This window comes from Falco punctatus (assembly GCF_963210335.1).
Source record: "Falco punctatus genome assembly, chromosome: 5".
In the NCBI taxonomy this organism is placed as follows: Eukaryota; Metazoa; Chordata; class Aves; order Falconiformes; family Falconidae; genus Falco; species Falco punctatus.
Window position 1 is genome coordinate 48,079,816 of NC_137584.1, and position 19,602 is coordinate 48,099,417.

Consider the following 19,602-nt stretch of genomic DNA (forward strand, 5'->3'; position numbering starts at 1 on the left):
GTTCTGTTTCTCCGTTCCTGGCCGTGTTTGCTTTTTGACTGTTAAGTATTTGATGCGCCAGAAGGCTACATTCATGCTAGCGATGAAGCAGTTGGTGATGTCTTCTCAGCACATGTTACATTTTTTTGCCTTCGGGGTATTATGAGCTGGCTGAAGGTAGATAAACTAGGAAGGCTGACAATCTGAAGCCATCATCTGATCGATCTTTGGTATAAAGAAATTTCTGTGGCTAAAATAATCAAATCAAAATTTTCCATGCTCTCTCGTAAAGGTTCAAGAAAATTACAAACTTTTTTCCTATTGTCCCCACCCACATTTTATATGTGTATGTGCCGTGTGTGTGGAATCCCCTCTATGCCTCTCATCCAAGTCGCTGACTTGTAGAGTACAGCTTCTGCAGAGTAGTTCCTGGACTTAAGGATTTCGCTTTCTAAAAAAAAAATATTTAATTATATTAATCCTTTTAGTTTTTTCTCTCTATTGCCAATGAGATTTTAGGAAGTCTTCTGTCCCGTGTTAATCCCATCAGCTTTGAGTGGTTTCCAAAAGACCCTATGGGACTCTTTCTGAATCTCCTCTCTTTTATGCCCTGTTGTCCATTGATACTTCATTCCTTGAGGGGAAAAAAAAAAAAAAGAGAAAAAGGAAAAAAAGTCTATTGGTGTGCCAGCTGGTTCATTGGGTGATTTGTCAGACCATTGAGATAACTCATAATGGTGTTGACACCATGGTGTAAAAACCAGATGAAATGGGGTGAACTGGTGTTTGGATCTAACTTCAAAATAAAGTAGACTTAACTACCAGGTCTGATACATCTTTTGTGGATGCTATAACTTGCTTTGTGGGGGAGTGATCATATAAAGTAATTTTTCTCTGCTGTTACAGCCTGTGTAGAGCTCATGAAAAAAATCATAGAGGTCTTTCCATCGGTCTCTTAGTGAGCGATGCCCAAAATCTTCTTGTAACACACAACTAGGTAAATGCTGCATATTTTCCTGTTGCTATTACATAAATATTATTAGATTATCAAAGCCATGATAAAAATGCTGAATAGTAGTAGCAGCAGTCCTGTGCTCATACCGTGGTGCTTCCACCATGGATCAACCCGGGGGACATGCAGAAGAGTGACTGGTGGTTGTGTTGGGCTGCACCCAGCCCTCAGCCCCCTCCTTGCCCTCCTCCTGGCTGCTCTCCTTGCGTGCCGGGTGCGCTGCCAGCAGCATGTTAGTCAGGGGCTGGAATACACAGAATGACTGGGGAACAGTAAAGTATAAAGGGAATTTAGGAACTGAACAGGGCTGGGACCTCTCAGATTCACGTTAATTTATCTGCTACAGCAATATGCATACCAAGCGTAAATGCACTTTGTTATTAAAAGGGCTTAAATGGTTAAGTTCAAAATTCCTTGTGTGCTGAGCATGGTCTAGATGGTTTATAGCTGTAAGCATGCAAAAGGTTTACTTACAAAATTGATTTATACGTTCATTTATGTTCTTGAATATTGAGAACAGGCAAGGAATTAGCAGTGTTGCATGAGCTGCACTAGCACATTTTTCACCTTATATGGAGAATTGCCTGACACTTCCCAAGCAGGGTCAGATTTACTGTTACTGTCACATTCCTTAAAGTTGGAAGAAATCACGTTTCTCCGACTGAAGAGTCAGCTCGTAAGCTTATGGTTTTGTAGCTTGAATATTGTGTTTTCATCCAGGAACTGCTGGGACGGACAGTGCTTCTTCAGAAAAATAGCAGCTTTTCACTGCCGTGTTGTGGAGCTCATTCCTCAGCTCGGGTGGAGAAACTTAGATGCTTGCATGGGAAAATATGTTTCTGTCTGGAGTTGTCTGGAGTTCCTCCTGGCTGGCTGTTCTGGTCCTGAAAAATGCAACAGGGAGGAAGGTCTTGGGGAACGAAGGGAAAGACCTGCAGATGATGTACCTGTGGTATTTAAGGGGGAAGAACTCACTGCTTTGTGTTGTCTTTATTCCTGCTAGGGTGGCTGGTGTTTGAAGCAGGTTTTTCGTGGACTTGTTTAGACAGTGACTGACAGCTGCTGGCTCTGAAGTCAGCGACCTGCTGTGGAAATAGCTACATCACAAATTCATCATCTGAATGTGAAGTTAAATAAGTGGAAAATATGGAAGTGAAGATGAATCGCTTGTTTAGTTACTGATATCTCAGATTAGAGAAGCTGGACAGACAGAAAAAATACTTGAAAGATGAAGAAGGTGACAATTATAAAATTTCCTTTCGTGGTAGTGTAAAAGTACAGCATAGCAGTGCCAATGAAGGCTGTGTTCACTGAAATACTTGAATTTGGAAGATTGGAAACCAATATCGGGTCTGATTTAGTCAAGTCTTTCAAATTAAAGGAAGAAATGCTTTCTGTCTGAAATATTTCTGGGATTGTGGCATTTGGTAGGGCAGTAAGTCTTACCTACTGCTGCTGCTTGTTTTTTGGGTAAATTTTACAAATTTTTACAGCCTGTGCTCCACTACTCCTATGACTTGAGTTTGCATTGTGATTATACAGGGTTTTTTTCTATGGTACTACTTGGGAAATAAAATACTTAAAAATGGTAGTGATTAGGTGCAATGATTAGAAAACCTGGCCTGAAGTTACTGTTGCTGATTTCACTTTCATGCAGATCCAGAAGAGTTAAGTGGAAAATGATACTCAGGTTTTTCTTGCTCCATAAAGGCAATGTTGGCTGTATTTTTTTGAATAATAAGACATAAGGAAGAATTCATGAGCCTAGGAACATTTGAAGCCAACAGAAACAAAAGGGTAGTTTATATGGCTAAATACTTTGAAAAACCAACATTTGAAACATTTAGCCAAGTGGTTGCATCGCAGTATCTGTGCAGGTTTGAGGGGGTAGGCCAAGAGATACAAATTTTTATTTTCTGTTTGCTTGTTTGTGGTTTTCCCATTCTTCCCCTTTTATGGCTCACCAGAAAAGAACCAGATTTCTTATCGTGTATGGATATAAAAGATCTTAAAGTACATATATTTATTTTTAGGACTCCACCCTTGGGCTTTGGATTTTCTGAACAGCTATTTCAGTAAATTTACATCTATATGGGGAAACTGGCAAATTGAATACTGTGCAAATCCACATTTTAAAAAAAGCAATTGCTATTATAGAAGGTAAATGATATCATAAGAAAGCCAAGTAAAAAAGATTGCATTTTTGTTTGCTACTAAGGGAATGATCAATGCTTCCTGCTGGCTTTTGCACCCTGCAATTGCAGATTCTGGCATGCAAATGGTTTAAATAATGCTAGGTTTTGTTACTGGTTGGCGCTGTATAATACTGGGACTGGAGTGACTTAAATATACAGAGTGTGGGCCAATCCCAAAGTCCTTTCTGAGGCAGAACACCCACTGAAATCACATTTAAGTGTCGTCAGTGAAAGCTTTGCCAAAGAAATCACTATGAATTTGACCCCAAAGTTATTACTACTAAATTTCATATGTAAGCCTTTCATTATTGTGTTTTTTAAGAATGGACTACTTGAATGAATCCTGGAATTCATTATAACGTCAAGATTTTACCAGGCTATTGGCCTCTTAAACTACATTTCCACTGGAAAAAAAAATTCCTTCCTGTTTTCGTTTTTCTTTTTTCTTTTTTTTTTTTATTTTTTGTTGTTGCTCAGAAAGAAGTAGGAAAGATACTCTGTGGCTCAGATTTGTTTTACCTCAGGCAAACAATCTACCAAGGTGCCTAAAATTAGAAGGTTGGTCTTCCAGCCTCTCCTGTGGAGAGGGTCATGTCCAGAGAGGGTTTTGCTCAATGTCGTCTTCTGGCTGTGACTCCCCCTGCAACTGTCTCCGTTAGCTCAGGAGTGGTGTAAGGTGCACTGGCCGAGGAACCCAGAGGGACATGGTTGGTAGGTGAAGGACCTGGTGTCATTTGTGATAGGAACTGTAGGTAATTTGTTTCAAAATTCCTTTTTAGGAGTTAGCAGCTTGGGTTTTTTTCTTTCTTTTCTCCATGCATGATGAGGATTGGTGATAGAGCTGTGTCCTTGAGTATAGAAAATCCTGTGTTGCCATAGGACCCTTGCAAGGTCTCCAGTCTCTTTTGCTCTCTCTGTACACTTTGTGTTTCACCTTTTGGTCCCTTCCCAGAGACTGCAGGTTTCATGTCAGATCTCCTGAAGTGTTTTGTGAGTCGCGATGTGGATGGACAGATTATAAGATCCACAGACCCTTCAGATGCCTGCAGTGCCTGGCTGCTTGTGACAGGACTGGCTGGATCAGGTGGTCCCTTCCTGGCCTTGGATACCAAGAGAGGGATTTTCAACACAGAAATCTGGATGTTTCATACTTTATATTGCTAAAACAGCAGTAATTTGTTTAAAATATTGAAGCAACAACAACAGAAAGGGCGAGCCATTAGTGTTTTACTATGACTTTACATTTCCAACTGCATTATACAATATTATATATAAAATATGGTAGATGGAGGTGGTAGGAGCACCTTTAAGCATGCCTCCCATATTCTAACATCGTATTTTCACCTGTGTTTAGTTCTTGCCTTGCCAGCCTTCAGTCATTCATATACAAAACTTCCACAGTGTTTTTTCTGCTTCAGGCTGAAAACTCTTGGAAAGGTTTTCAGCAGAACTCCAACTGTTTTTAAAAGAATGCATTACAGAAAATCAGAGAGGTTTGTCAACTTGATTTAGCCAGCCGTTCCTTCAAAGAGCTGTTATACCTTCAGGGAGTAGAGGGGGGAGTCAAGATGCTTTTTGCAGCTCTGTGGAAATTAACCCAGATTTACCAGCCTACCAGAGCTGGTGAAAATTGTTATCTACACGTGCTCACAAAAGCAGGTTAGAGGCTTGCTGATAAAATCTTGGAATACTCCCACTTTATAAAACATGCTTCAACCCCACCAGCCCCTGTCTGTGCCTGGGGTGATGAATATGCTGGGTGGTACCAAGTACCCTGGCTGGGTAGCTCCACAGTTACCGCTGCTTCTGCTTTGTCAGAGGAGAAGGTATCTGGGCATTTAATAGTCCTCCAAATCTGGTAAAGCTTTATGCCAAGGCATACTTGAGGCAGTAATGGAAAAGCAGTTGAAATCATCACTGTTTTACTAGTCATCATTCATGCCGTTAATTTCTGATGAAGCTGGCAGTAGAATTTATACTCTGGTCCATGTACCACTCAAGAGAGCCTAGCATAATGGGTGTGATGCCCAAAGTTTAGGAATAAGATCTGAAAAATATCTTTCTGTCTTCTACCTTTCTTTCTGCCAGATTGTGGGGAGACTCTAGTACTACTAGTTTTAGGATTTTACCGATAATTCTTTGTTGTTTTAGAGTCACAATTCTTGGAGCCATGACTTCCATAGAGAAGATGGATCGATCTATTTTATTTAAAAATAGCTAAGCATAAACATAGTACTGGAATTTTTATGAAGGTTGAAATAAAACAACAAAAAGAAGAGTCTAATGAATGTTATCTTTACACTGTTGAAGCAATCAGGCTAACACAGGTTGATATCTTGAGGCTGATGGCAAGATGAAGGTCAGGTCTGAGTCATTCTGCAGGGTGGGAATGAAGCTGCTGCAGGTATCTCAGCATTGCTCCAGTTAAGGTCTAAAGGCTTCATGTAGTTTGGGTTCCCTCCTCCCATGTTCCTGTTGTTCTTTTACATTTATAATGGCATTGAGAACTCTTAATCTCCCTATCTTAAACCCCTTTAAAATATTCAGCTTGCTCAGAAGGCAGAAAATCTCCTAGTGAGAATGCTTTAGATCTTTGCTTTCTCAGTTGTGATCCCTGACAGGCACCAGGAGCTTTTTTTGAAGGGAGAGTTTATAGTTGGGCAGGTGAGATGGAAAGGGAGAAGGAAGCACTTGCCAGCCTCTAGTGTTGGCCAAGTTAGTGGGCTAAGAAATAGCTCTTGTTTGCAACAAATAGGTAATTGCTTGCTGAGTATAAATTACTAGGTTGTTTTTACAATCTTTCTGCTAATCCATCATGCTAACCATGATGAAAGACTAATGATGTTTTGTTGCCCTTCAGATTTCCGTTCACATTTCATTTATACCCAAAGGTGAATGTTACCACAGATGTCCTAGCAACCTGCAGCAGTCATGATACACCATTTAGCATTTTGAGTCTGTTCAGGCTGTTAGGATATTCTGTAAGGATTGTTCCTCAGCACTGGCTGCCCGTCTTAAAGCATGTTCCCACCAACAAAAATGCCACTAATTAAAACTTATGTGAGTGGAAGTGGTATCATCAACATCAACTATATGCTCTTAATTTGGAAAAAAAAATGTAAGGCTTGTAGAGTGAACTAAATCAATTAAGCAGATCAAGACTGTGTTATAAAATCCTAGGTAAGACTTAAACCGTGTGGCAAATTGTAGTTGTCTGCCTGGCAGCTGAAGTTAATGGTGGGTGACTTCCCAGTGAGTTTGTGTGCTGAGCTAAGAGCGAGGAACTCCAGTGTTTCTCTTAAACGTTTATCTTGATATGCTTAATCTTTCACAAGACCTATTTAAGCTACAAGACGGAATTTTGGCCTATATCTCAAGTTAATATCTTGAGGTTGGTTTTCCCCAGCTTTTCTGTTGCTTTCAATCAATTATGAATGTCCTGATGAAAACGCAGGATTAAAATACCAGGCTATTTTCTTGTGCGTGACATAAAATTATATGTAAAAATTATACATGATATAAAAAATTATACAAAATGAAAGTGCAGGAAAAGGGAGAATAAAGTACATGGAAAAATATAAGATAATACAGTATATTCTGTAGCATTTCTGACAGCATGGTATCTGTAAAATGTAGATATTTAAGTGCTTAATTTGGTATCTACCACCAAATGTGAGCAATGACCTGTTGATAGTGGTGTTAGCTTTGTGGAAACCTGAGGCTCACCTTTCAATGTGCAACATGTTTTGGCTTTCTTTGTTAGCTTCGTGGAGGGTTTTACAGAAATAATCTCTAACTTTTTTATGCAAAAGGTGTTAACGTCTTTTGAAGTTTTGCTTAGGAAATGATGGCTTTTTTTTATTTATTTTTTTTTTTCCTGAACAGTAGCACTGTTGGTGGGTCCTTCCTGCGGTATTCAGCCTGAGCTCTGGCAGAGAATATCGCCGCTGTTGCTTTAATCCCACAGTGTTGCTTTATAAAGATATGGCCTGGTTTGGTTTATAGTTTTGCTTTAAATACACAATAAGAGAGTTCATTTCAATCTCCATTTCAGAAAAGGTTTATGACTGATCTCTGCCTGACTAGGAACGTTTATTTTCTTTAGTTGCTTCACTGCAAAAATGTTTTGATATTGAGAGTCCCAAGCTGGTAATGGGGCCTCACTTGCACTCTCTGCAGATCTAATCCCGTCACCTCTAGAAAGCTGTGTTTTTGTGATGGACCCTCACGTAGATCAGGCTCAGTTCTGTTATTTCTGTTCCCCTTCCCCATCGGTCACCCTCTTTTGAAGTCTGCATCATTGAACTGATCTATGGATGCTGGCAAGACCATCAGAAGCCTCAGTAAGATTTACTTATCAGTCCCAGTCCTTTGCAATAACATAGGTTTATTTCTTTTTCTCCGTAACTTGATGATGAAATAACCTTGAACTATAAACGATCTCAGAAAAAAATTTCCACCAGCAGGCATAACAGCAACAGAAAAGGGATTCACAATGGATCAGTTCTGGATGCTCTTAAAATGGCATGCTGATGTAGGATCAGCTTTCTCGCTTGAATTCTGCTGATGTCATGTATTAATTATGTACTAAGTTGACAGAGGCCAATGGAAGAACCCTTTCTAACCATGTACAGGAGTTCTGCGGGGCCGTGGTGTGTCCTGTGTGGTGGCTTGGGCTTTGTAAGTGAATAAATAGTTCCAAGTATGGGAAGAAGCGTACATAGGAGAAGAGATGATATGAAGCATGTAATTTAGGATGTGGAAGAGAAAGCTCTGCTCCTCCCTCCCTGCCCTACCTAGCCTGGCTATCCAGTCTGCCCCATGTCTGCCTTCCTAGTGTCACTTTCTGGTGACCAGGAGAAGGATTGGGCCACTCCTGTACGCAGAACTGAGGCACCAACTCTACCTACCACCTTGCAGATCTTCCTGGTCAAGGGCTATTTGCTTGAATCACCTAGGGATCAGACCTGTGGGAAGGAGATGGCCCTCCCCCTTGGTCACAGGGTGGTGGGCAAGGAGAGGGTCATGCGGTGGGGACGCTTTTTGTTGGTGTGTAGAGACCAGGAGGGGATGTTCATGGAAAGAGGGTAGATGGTCCTTGCTGTTCAGAGCATCAGCAGACAGAACTGTAACCTAAGGGCAGGTGAAACGTGAGCTTTACCAGGCTAAGGGCAGTGTGAGTTGTGGTGCACAGATACGGTCAAGGAAGGCTTACCCATTTTTTAGGGGTAAAAGACTCATGGTCAGTTTGTAGGCCAGCCTGTGGCTGGAGAAATTTTGATGAGAGCTTAAAAAAAGAGTGAGGAAACCTTAAATAAGGGTTTCTTTTCAATTGTCTTTGTAGGTGGGACACTGAAACCACTCGCTGGATGGGAGTACGCCTGGTTTCAGTTGTGGTGTGTTCGTAACGCTGTGTACATTCCTGTCGAGTATCAGTGTCATCCCTCGCTGCTTGCCTGAGCCAACTAATTTATGACTGCAGTTCTTTGGCAGGGCTTTGCAAATGCATGTTGAACCTCCAGCCTGGGTTTGTTTTATATATAATAATAAATATATGTGTAAAAATATAAAAATATATATAAACCATAATTCAAAAAAATTAAATAGATGGCTGTGAAATCCAAAGCAAGAAAATGTGAGACTTCCTAAAGAATAAAGTAAAATATTTCTGAGGTTTAACACTGAAAGTTTGGGGTTTTGTTTTTGTTGTGTTGTGGGTTTTTGCTCTTCTGTTTGATGTTAATGAAGAGGAAAGCAGTTCAGTGCAGAACTGGTTAATGCACATTTCTCTGGGGTGGAGTGATCTGTTGGTCAGTCACACCTTCTCCAGATTAACCTAAGTGGATTAATCAATTATCATCTTTCTAATTAAATTGCTGAGTAGAGAGTTAGAGGCTTTAGATGATGATCATTGGTTTTGTATAGAATTAGTAAATTAAAAGTAAGTAACGTTAACAAGATATTCCTTTTTCTCATAGGATCAGTCAAAAGTTAGGAAAAAAGTCAGCACTTTTGTTATTGTGCTGCCTGTAAATCATCAATAAAAATGAAAAAGTACTTTCAGTTGCTTTCAGAAATACATTCTGAAAATAGCAAGAGAGACTGGGAAGGCTTGGATCATCCCAGGCATACATTCCTCCTTGGCTCAGTTCTGCATCTGACAGAGGAGTTAGGGTAGATTCTGAAACTCTGCTCGGGAATGTGAAGTTTCCCAAAACAAACACGCAGGCACAGGGAAGGGAAGTCCAGCTTTCCTTGTGCAGATGGCTTCTGCCTTCTGGGAAGAGCTGCAGGCTGTGGCATAGCCCTGGCTTTGCGGTCAGGGGGAGAAGATGCACTCGGTAAACAGTCCCTTCCTGCGGACCTGAGACTCTGCAGCCTCAGAGCAGAGCTGATGCTCAGTGTGTCACTGGGCACCCTGGACTCCCAGGAGCTGTGCTGCTGCTTAGATTGAATGTATCCTGACTGTGTGTGTCCAGTATGCTGGCACATTTAGAGTTGTTCAATGCTGAAAAAGTTGTGGGATTATTACTCCCCCCCCCCCCCCCCCCCGCCCCGTGTAAGCAGAAGCAGCTTTCCATGGTATTACATCTGATCTGCAGACTATTCCCAAGTTTCTCCAGGGAAAAAGGGAGGGGGCAGAATTCCAAGAAAACCACATGTAGCAAACTGATGGACTGTTGCAGAAAGCTACAACAGCTGCCACACGCTGTTCTCTGGTTGTTGGTTGAACATAGATGGCATAGAAGAAGTTAAAATCTCTGTGCCTGTCTGATGACATCTCGAGAGGTGAGGGTCTGGATGTATATACTGTGCATAACTACCCTGGAGAGCAGTTTGCAGTGCATTTTATAGGAGGGCACTGTGCTGTCATTAGTTTGGTTAAAAGCAGCTAACCCTCCAGGGGAGCCGCATGAGCAAGCGTCACCTCTGCTTCCTTCTTGCCAGACCTGTTGAGGTTTGGTAGCATCTCATGCCTTCCTTTTGACACAGGAAACATACTACGGCTGAAACAAAGTGTTTGTAGCATTGTGTTCCTGAATTGCTCAGCACCTGGTTATTGTACAGTGGCTTTAACAAGGGGCTATAGTTTGTACTGAAGATGTCTGGCAACCCTGCAAAAAAAACCCCAACAGCTGGTGTTTTCTCCCTGCTCTTGCAGGTGGCACCTACCCTGAGTTTGTACGGCCCTTCCCAGATAGCAACTCAGGAACTAGATCCATGACTTTAATGTTGCTTTTGAGTCTATAGTGTAATTCACTCTTGGTTTACAATGGAGCTGGAAGGGCCCATGATATCTTTGTACTGATGTCTTTACTTCACTGCCATACCAGCTAGACATTTGCTGGTGTTTATTTTTGCTTACACCCCTATTCAGCAGTGAAATGGAAGTGTGAATACGAGATTAATGACAAACTGAAGTTCTGGTACTGTAGCACCTACTAATCTATTCTGTTAAGACATTCACAGCTACGCCTACCTGTCCTTAATTAAATGCAGAGCCTATAGTATTGTATTTGCCATGCTTAACACCCAGAGATTTGTCATTATTTGTTAGTATACAGGAGGCTAGAAGCTCATTTTGAGATGTGTGAGGTTTATGTAACTGTTATTTTAGTATAGCAGCAGTTGTCTTTCAAGAACCTCTTTCTCTTTTTTTACCCTTCACCGTGTTTTTTGGATGCAAGAAATATTTTTTTCAGATTGAGTCCTTCAGAAGTGCTTTGCCCTCAGTAGAAATTTGATGAGAATCCGTGCTATTAAAAGATCTGTTTTAGAAAAGGGGAAAGAGGAGTGTTTTTAATTCACCGGTGTATGATGCGTGTTTCCTCCTAGCCTGCTTTAAAAAGGTACTTGAATGGGTAGGGCTCTCTATGTACACAGCAACATCCTATCCTTTATTTGGAGGCCTATAGATTTTCCTTATGTTAAGCCTTGTTATTCAGGAGTGTGCAGATATGGGGAAACAGGCATCACTGAGCTGACAGAGCATTGCTGGGAAGTTTGTATTCACCATGGCAAACTTCCGTCAACATCTGATGGACTGTTTGCAGGGGAGCATTGTGACCTCCCTGAGAGGTAGCTTTCTGGGAGTGCTGGAAGCACTTCAAAAAGTTGGGCCCTCTTCCTTGGCCAGGAAGTTTTCTTCAAACAGCAGGATATTGTCCTTAATAAGTCTCTGAGTAAGAGCTGACCGGTAGGGACCTCATGTATTACTTTGCCATAAATTGTTTTTTTCATATCAAAAGTAGTACATCACCTGCCTGCTGTAAGCGTTGTGCTCTCATTTCTGCCTGTTCTTGCCCCAGTTGCAACGTTTTAGCTGTACATTTACGAATCTGGGATGACTGAGTGTTAGTACCATGAGGTCACCACGGCTGTAATTAGCTAACAGCAGCTGCCTTCCCCCTATAGTTATGGGCCAGCAAAAGTCCATGATGGCAGAGTTTAACTCTACGTGGTTGAAATTGCATGTTTATACTGACACGGGTCTTGCATTTAGCATCACATTAGGTCTCACTCCATGTCTACCAAATCATCAGCAAAGATGATTTGCAATTGTGGGTGAGGGCAAGCTACCATCCAAGTCTTTTGAGTTTTAGTTGCTGGTGTTGAGAAACTGGGCACTATGGTGAAGGAAGCGCTGTGTTGTGTCTTTTTGAGGAACAGATCCATGCTGTGCCATGCTGTAGGAAAAGTATGATAAAAAATACACATCAGGCATGGTAGCAGCAGTATGAACTTTGTGACAGAAGGGATCCATGGCACATGGGTCACGGTGATGTTACCTGAATGCCATCATTGTGGCACTTGCAGCCCTGCCCTGCAGCGCTGGCTCTGTGTCTCTTACACTGATGATAAGGAGGGTTTTGGTTAAATGTTCAGTGTAGCTAGATGTTTACTCTTCCCCACCAGCAAAGCAAGTCTCTATCTTTATCTCTAAACTTTAAAAGTGGTTTTATGGTAAAAACGAAGAAAAAAATTACTTACACCTTATTACTCCTGCTTCCTCTTGGGTGTAACTTGCAGCCTGATACTGCTCTTTGTTGGCCCATTGTTAATTTCTCCCTTTTATATGGTGGTTTTGCAGCCTGCATTATGTCCTATTTTGCCTGCATTTTATTTTAATGGAATAGCCTTTGGTTTTGGTGAAGTCAGTTTGGGACTTTGCTCTAATTCCACTGAGTAACGTTAGAAAAAAAATATGTCTAGTATTATGTTACCCTGTTTGTATGTTTGACAGTTTTAGATGGAGGAGTAAACCCTAGTTTCTGTTGTACATGTTTGCATGTAACATTTTAATTGAGACTCTGTTTTGTTGTACACAGACTCCATCACCAGGCTTTTCAGTAAGATCTGCCTTTTGAAGCATGAGGAGTAAGATAAAATTCTTGTGTTAGTTTTAATTCTGTGGTATGTCAGTTTAACTGTTGTAGAAATAAGGAAATTTTTATGACAAGGTGCTATGTGCCGTGAAGAAGCTGTTGAAAGTCAGCTGTGCCAATTTAAACATCACGGAAAATATTGTAATACAGTCTGACACTTTGCAGCATGAAAATGACAGACTTTGCAGAGCACAAAGTTCTCCTTGCCAGCTTTTGGGAGCTCAGTTAGACACCATCTTCAGTGTATTTGCATCGAACAAGAAGAGCAGATGTATCTTCTGTCTTACCTTTTTTGGGTAGTGTGAGCAAAACAGCAGCTCCTTACTCTGTATGGGTCTACTCAAAAGCAACGGCCGGCTTTTGAGAACCTGGCTCGGCTGGTGCAAGAAAACTTCCGTGGGAGGTCCTTGTAGCTGATGTGCAACTATTTTGCAGAGGTCCTGGCTGGGATTTGATAGCCTGTCCAGGCCTGGGATGTGAGAAGCTTTCAATAACATGCAGGAATGAACCTGAAGGTGCTGTTGCGTGGATCACAATCCTGTTGTGGTGCAGGCACCCTTTGCGGTCAGTGCCACCACTGCAGAAAGTGGACCGTGATGGTGCTGGCCCATTTCAAGCCACCTTGCCTGGTTGTGTGTTTCCCAGATGGAATCCTAGACAGTTTAACAAAACCTCCTCTTGAAGCATGTGTTTGTAATGTGTTGCATTACCGGTTTCTAACTTGCCTTTGTATACAGAAAGAGGTTTTAGCTGCCGCGCATGAGCGGCCCGCACAGAATGTGTGAGGTGTGAATTGAGCAGAGATGTTCCTGGCTGCCTTTTTTTTGCATGCGAGTTGTTGGCTTTGCATGGGAGAGGTTAATGATTTAGTTGGCAGTGATTCAGAATGAAACTTACTACCAATGTATCTAGGGATACATGTGTTAACAAAACAGTTTTTGTTTTTCAGATTGCCAGCGCTATGAAAATAGAGACTTCCAGCAAAAATTTCTTCAGCTCGGGGAAGCGGCAGGGGCAGCGTTAAGAGCACACCCCACCCTCCCTCTGTGCTTTCACCCCAGGATGCAGAGGGAAACACAGCACATGGAGAGCAAATAAATTATGCAAGGTTTGTTTGTTTTTATTTTTTCGGTTTGTTTATTTCTGAATGTATAAATTGGATTATAAAACATTATAGGCCAAGGTCCAGCTACAACCAGCTTAAAATTCGCTTTAGTCCCTGGGTCTTAACGTTTCGTATTGGCTGGGTGCCTTTGAGGTTTTAGTCACCCAACAGTGAACACTAGCACTGGGGAAAATGTAGGCTATCTGAATTGTTTGTCTCGAGGCATTCATCCAACATTTAATGCCTCTGACTTCAAAATAGGTTGTATTTACAAAACTTCAGTCCAGACAAGCATCCAAATCTGTAAATAGCATACATGCAGTTTTCTATACTTAAGGAGGGAGAGGGAGGGGTTTAGGCTTTTTCCTGCTCAGCTATTATGAGTGTTATGATGTGGTAGATGTGTGTCTATCAAAGGAGAGGGAATGAATGAGCAGTTTCTGGTGTAGACTGCATCGTTCCAGAATTAGACAGAACATTACCAGCAAAGAGGTGCCCTGCTCCTGTTGTCTCACTGTCCCCAGAGGACGGAGCGGCATTAAAGTTTAGTTCTGGTGATCATCAGATGTCTTTCTGCTGTAGTCACAAATCTTGTGCATGGCATATGAGAGAGAAACCAACGCTTTGGTTGAGGGTATGAAAGAGCTGGAGCAACTGAGATTATGGGAAGGCAGGTTTCCTCCTCCCCTTTTAGTTTTGTCATGTGAAATAAGGGGGTTGTTTTAGAGATTTTAGAAGACTTAATCATGATGTTTTATAAAAGGGTGGTGAGTGTGTTTATTTGGCTTTTCATTATTCTTAATTCCTTCAGCATTGTTTGCTGTTATTAATTGCAGAAACCCCACATTGTTGTCAGCACTGTGCTATCTACTACATCATGTATGCTACTAGTTAACACAAAGTCCAGCCATGTTTAGGCTTTGTCACAGGAATCCACTGCCCAACCCTGACAAAGCCAGCTTTTAGGAAGTTTAGGCCTATGGGCAGTTCTGCACATCACAAAGCCGTAGGGAGCAGGGTTGGACCTCAGTGCATCCAGTTCATCCTCATTCCCCGGGAGTTTGTCTGATGCGATCTTAAACACATCCACTGGTGAGGGCTGAAGTTTCAGAGGGATTCGGTCACCTCCTGTGCTAGGACAGAATTGCTTTTCTTGCCTGACAAAATATTTTGGGGCAAAATTGTGCTGAATAAACAAGGGAACTGTCCAAGTTGCAGTTTTTTTCCTGACTGACACACACCAGGCATGTGACTCTTAGAGCAGATTATTATATGATACTCAAACAGTTAAAAAAATTGGTATCTATATATTCAGTCTATTTTGTAACCCACTCATGTCTTTTAAAATTAGTATATAATGAAGCATTGGTACATTTTGTAATGACTTTAGAATTCTGCCATCTGAAAGGAATTTAGGGCACCAGTGCCACAGAAGTAAATATGCACAAGCTCTGCATTTGCTGTTGTTTGGTTATCAGAGTATTTGGCCCATTTTCTAAAACACACAGGTTATTCTTAATGCTAGGTTATACATTCAGGATATGTTATAAAATGGAAATGGATTTGCAGGAGTGATCAATGTGACGTTGAAATGATTACAACAGTCTAGAAGGTCTTCTGAGTTTTGGAGTTTTTCCCTCCTCAAAAAGGTGAACTAATACAACCAACCAACTCCAAAATGGTCAACTTCTAACTGCTTTTGATAAAAGGACAGCAGCAATGCTGTGCCGTTGTGATGCATACAACTAGATTTACTGTTCTGGTGTGTCATGCCATGCTCCGTTGCCTCAGGTTGAAAGTGTTACTGAGATTAATGTACTGCAGCACTTGTAAAAAGATCTTAATTTGTCATATTGGTCAATCTGTTGGGGGCTTGGGTCGTTCGTTTGCTTGACCTGTATTGGTAACAGGAAGTATTGGACCTGATTCTAACATTTAATGAGACTAACATCTGTTGGGGCATTGGGTCTCACAACCATCAGAGCCTGCTGGTGGTTTCTGCCATGTTTCAGTGCTGTGGGGTAGATCCACTATTTATTGCCTTGCAAGTTTATCAGCTTTCAGCAGTCAGTACATTTTGTTTCATTTTGATTGTGATCACCTGCAGCTTTCCAAAAAGCAGTGAAAACCCAGAGCAAGTTTGTCAATGGCAGAAGGTGAATTTGGGAACCACGTGAAGACATGTAAGAGAAAATTACGGCATACAGCTTCCTAATGATAAACATACTGAGAACATCCTGAAATTATAAAACAGTGTGGCGCATTACAGCGTTAATTTGCATTTTGGCTAAAGCGTTGCTGCATTTTTGGACTATCCCTTTAATTCTGCTCTTTTAATTACCTGCTGACTGGTTCCTGGGGTGGAAGCAGCAGGAGCTGAGCCTGCAGCAGTTCCCTGACATAGTGGTTTCTATCAGACAGAGCAATGGGATTCCTAAGGTTATTTTGAAACCTGAGGTCTCCTGCTGTAGACCAGCAGAATGACCTGAACAGGAATCTAATTAAAAAGTCCAAGATATTGAATAAAGCTCACAAGTGCCATCTGTTCAGTTTTATAACCTGAAATTACTTGCTGAATTGCAGTAACAAGTTTGATTGTTCCTGCATTTATGTTGCAGCTGAATTTTGTTACAGCAGCCGGCCCGTACAGGCAGAGTTGCACAGATTTTGTTACTGTTAATAACTGCTCGGACTTCATTAAGTATTTCAGCAAAGTACGTTCTGGAGATACAGGTGGTTTAAAACTTAATCTCATGAGGAAGGCATTGATACCCTGCAGGCCCAGTGCTGATTTTCCAGTTTAAAGTGAGCTTGGAAAGGGGCAGCAGGCGCTGAGCCCTAAGAAGGTACCTGGTAAGGGATGTTTCCTCAGGCTCTGCAGGACTGAGCCCTTCCTGGCTGGCTGTAGTTCCTGCTGGCTGGAGGCATGTGGATTACATTCCCCTTGCAGGGCAGTGGGCTCTGGTTCCCCAGGTCCAAGGGCTCCTGGTTCCTGCGACTGAAGAACTGACTTGCTGTGCATGGCCCATAAGCTTCTAAATGTTGCTCTGTCTTTGGGAAGATGCAAGCGTGAGTGCCCATGCTATACACCGACTCTCAAGTTGCTCTGGAGGATGATTTGTTGTGCATGCATCGGGTCTAGAAAACCTGAGTTAGGAAGAGAGCTGCTTAACGTGGGATACGGATGTGCTGAAGGCGGTAAAAGTGAAGTACCTATTGGTATGTGTTCATGCGGGGTCTTCCATGGTGGTATAGCCTGAGGAATACTGACACCTGATTTTTCAGAAGAACCTCTTTTGAAGCAAAGCTGATGTATAGTTGAGATAAGTAGGTCACTGTGTGCTTACTTTAATAGCTGTTTAATTATGGCCCAGCATTGCTGGCATATGCAGTAAGACTGTGGACTCAGATGTTTGATTATGATATGATCATAACACTATCTGTAGACTCTTGCAACAAATTGTTCCTCGGTTACAGTAATTAAAAACAAGGCTTGGTTCTTTATCTCCTTTCCAAGTGAAAGTTTTACTCTTGTGGTTGATTGGATGAGAAAATGCCAAACAAAAGTTTGTAGACCCAGGGGGAAAAAAAAACCCAAATTTGTGATAGAATGATCAGGAAGCTGATCAAATGTGAGGAGAAAAATACGCACCGGTGCTTTCACATAAGCCATGGAACAGAGCACTCTTAAAAACTCTTTCAATAACACATAATGCTGGTACCAACAGTGTGCATTCAAACTTCATGCAAAACAGGGTAGGGGCATGGCAGAAAGAAGCTTCATGGCTCTTTGGCCAAGCCCCTGTGGCTGATGTTCCAGCATAGTGTGCAAGAGGAGAAGTGCAAAAAAGGCTGAGGAAGCAGAAGAAAATGTTGGTCTACTGAGGGAAGCCTTGTGGCCTGCTGTTTAGGCTCTGTATTCAGGAAACAGTTTCTTTTGACAGGCAACAGTGTAGAAACTCAGTGAAAGTTAGTTACTGATTTTCTAAAAAATCATTCTGGTGTATACATTTTTTTGCACTGTAACCCCAGAAGGAATATATAAGGTCCTCAAGACTTCCAGCTGAGATAATATTCCTATCTCCAAAGCTGGCTAGCTGTAGTTTCAGCCTTCCCTTATTTCTAGCCGTACATTGATTTCCCATTGCTTTGATGTTCTCTGTCAGAGCCTTATCCTCCCCTGCCTGACAGCAGCCGGGATCATCAGCCTCACTAAAGATGACACTGAAAATTTCAGCACACCTGACAAAGCTTAATGTTGCTGCCCCTCCAGCCACTGGGCAGCTCTCCCTGTTATGTGTATCCAGTTTGATAGTTCTGTGAGCTGGTACTGCTGGCAAGATGCTGGGATGAAAGGAGCAAAGTGCACCTTTCCCCCGTGGAGCTCTTGGGGTGCCATGGGAAGGGGAAGACAAGTTCCTGGGGGAGCAGGGTGTGCTGACCCGCAGCTCTGCTGGGGCATCTACCTGTGTGCCCACTCTTGCTCTCGGCCAGCAAGATGTAGCTTGTCTGTCGTGCTGGATGTGTCATCCTCCTTTGCTGTAACACGAGGTGGCAGGGGAGTATGCGTTGGTGGTGCAGCTGATACGCAATGAGCATCACCCCAGGTTTTTCCTGGTCTGTATGGCCAGGCCTGGAGCAGAAACAGTGGTGCTCTGTGTGTGAGCATGGGAGCAGGAGTATTTGTGTTTGTATTTTTCTGAGTGGCATTTTAACTGAGCTCACTGTCAGTCATGGTAGATCATTGTTCTCTCACCTGAGCCTTACCACGGTTGTCAACAGGCTACAGATATCTCGAGGTTCTGCAGCAGCTGCTTTTTGTCTGCTCAGAGGTGTACTCCTGCTGAGGGTGAGATCTCATTTCTGCTTCCTCTTTCCAGTCTCCTGTGAAACCTTACAGCGTGATCTACTGATACATCATCTTCTATCCTGATATGTCAGAGAGGTGGGGTTTTGCTTCTTAAAATTACATACGTGAAATGTTCCCTACGGTCATCAGCTGAGTTTGCATATGGAGCTAATCTCTTAAACACCACGTTACACTTTCAGATTGGAGAACGACTTTCAAAATCATTGACGGTGTAATACAGGATAATGTTAAATAGGATAGCAAAATGATCTTGAAAATAGAAGATCCCGAAAGAAAATGCTGGGTAGTGGGTATTGAGTATCCTCACTTTAAAACGGAGTCAATGTTTCTTGTTCACATGCTCGTGCCTTGCACAAACTTTGATGTCTTATAAAAGCATTGTGGACAATATTAAAAAGAAATTTGTGGAGGATTTTCTCCTTCTAAAAGACAACGTTTAAGGAAATGTTGCCTCTTTATATTTGCTGTTTGCTTACAATACTGTTTGCTTATATTTCTTAGTCCAGTCCAGATGTTGTATGCATTTACGTGACCGGAAATTTAATGTGTGTTCTGCCTGGCCTGTTGTTGGCATTTAAAAAATAGTTGTTGATGGAACTGAACAAAACAGGTGTGCTAAATTTGAGATTTTTTTATAAACATAATTAATTTTTTTTTTAAATAAAGAAAATACAATGTATAATACCTCAATAGTTCTGAAGTTCAGTGCACTTCCCTGTAGCAACAGTGATCTGGTAGAAGTTCCTACAGTGCTGCAGAACTTAGTTTTCAGGTGGCTGGGACAGTAAATGTAGCCTCAGCTCATTCAATAAGGTCTTGCATGAAAACTCTTCATATACTGATACAGTTGTTGTTTAGGTTGCCCAGAAGTGGGTTGTTTGTATATGAGTAACAGCTGTTACTAGAGTGCAGTATCTTATGAAAGACATTTGGCCTTTAGGTATATTTCTCCCTTTGGACCTACCAAGCCATGTGATTTCCAGAGATGTTCTTCCTTTGAAGTCTTTGCAGTATATCTGAAGAGGTGACAATATAATTGCAAAACTCCCTTTCAT

General features: G+C 41.8%; 1 protein-coding gene across 4 annotated transcripts in view; it reads left to right on the top strand.

Annotated features, from left to right (window-relative positions):
* TIAM2 (TIAM Rac1 associated GEF 2) overlaps positions 1–19,602 on the top strand; it is a 174,637-nt gene that overhangs the window by 20,869 nt on the left and 134,166 nt on the right. For all 4 annotated transcript variants that reach the window (XM_080389784.1, XM_080389779.1, XM_080389783.1 and 1 more), the window contains exon 2: positions 13,522–13,680. The gene's annotated coding sequence lies outside the window, so the exon portion shown is untranslated. The remainder of the gene's footprint in view (positions 1–13,521; positions 13,681–19,602) is intronic.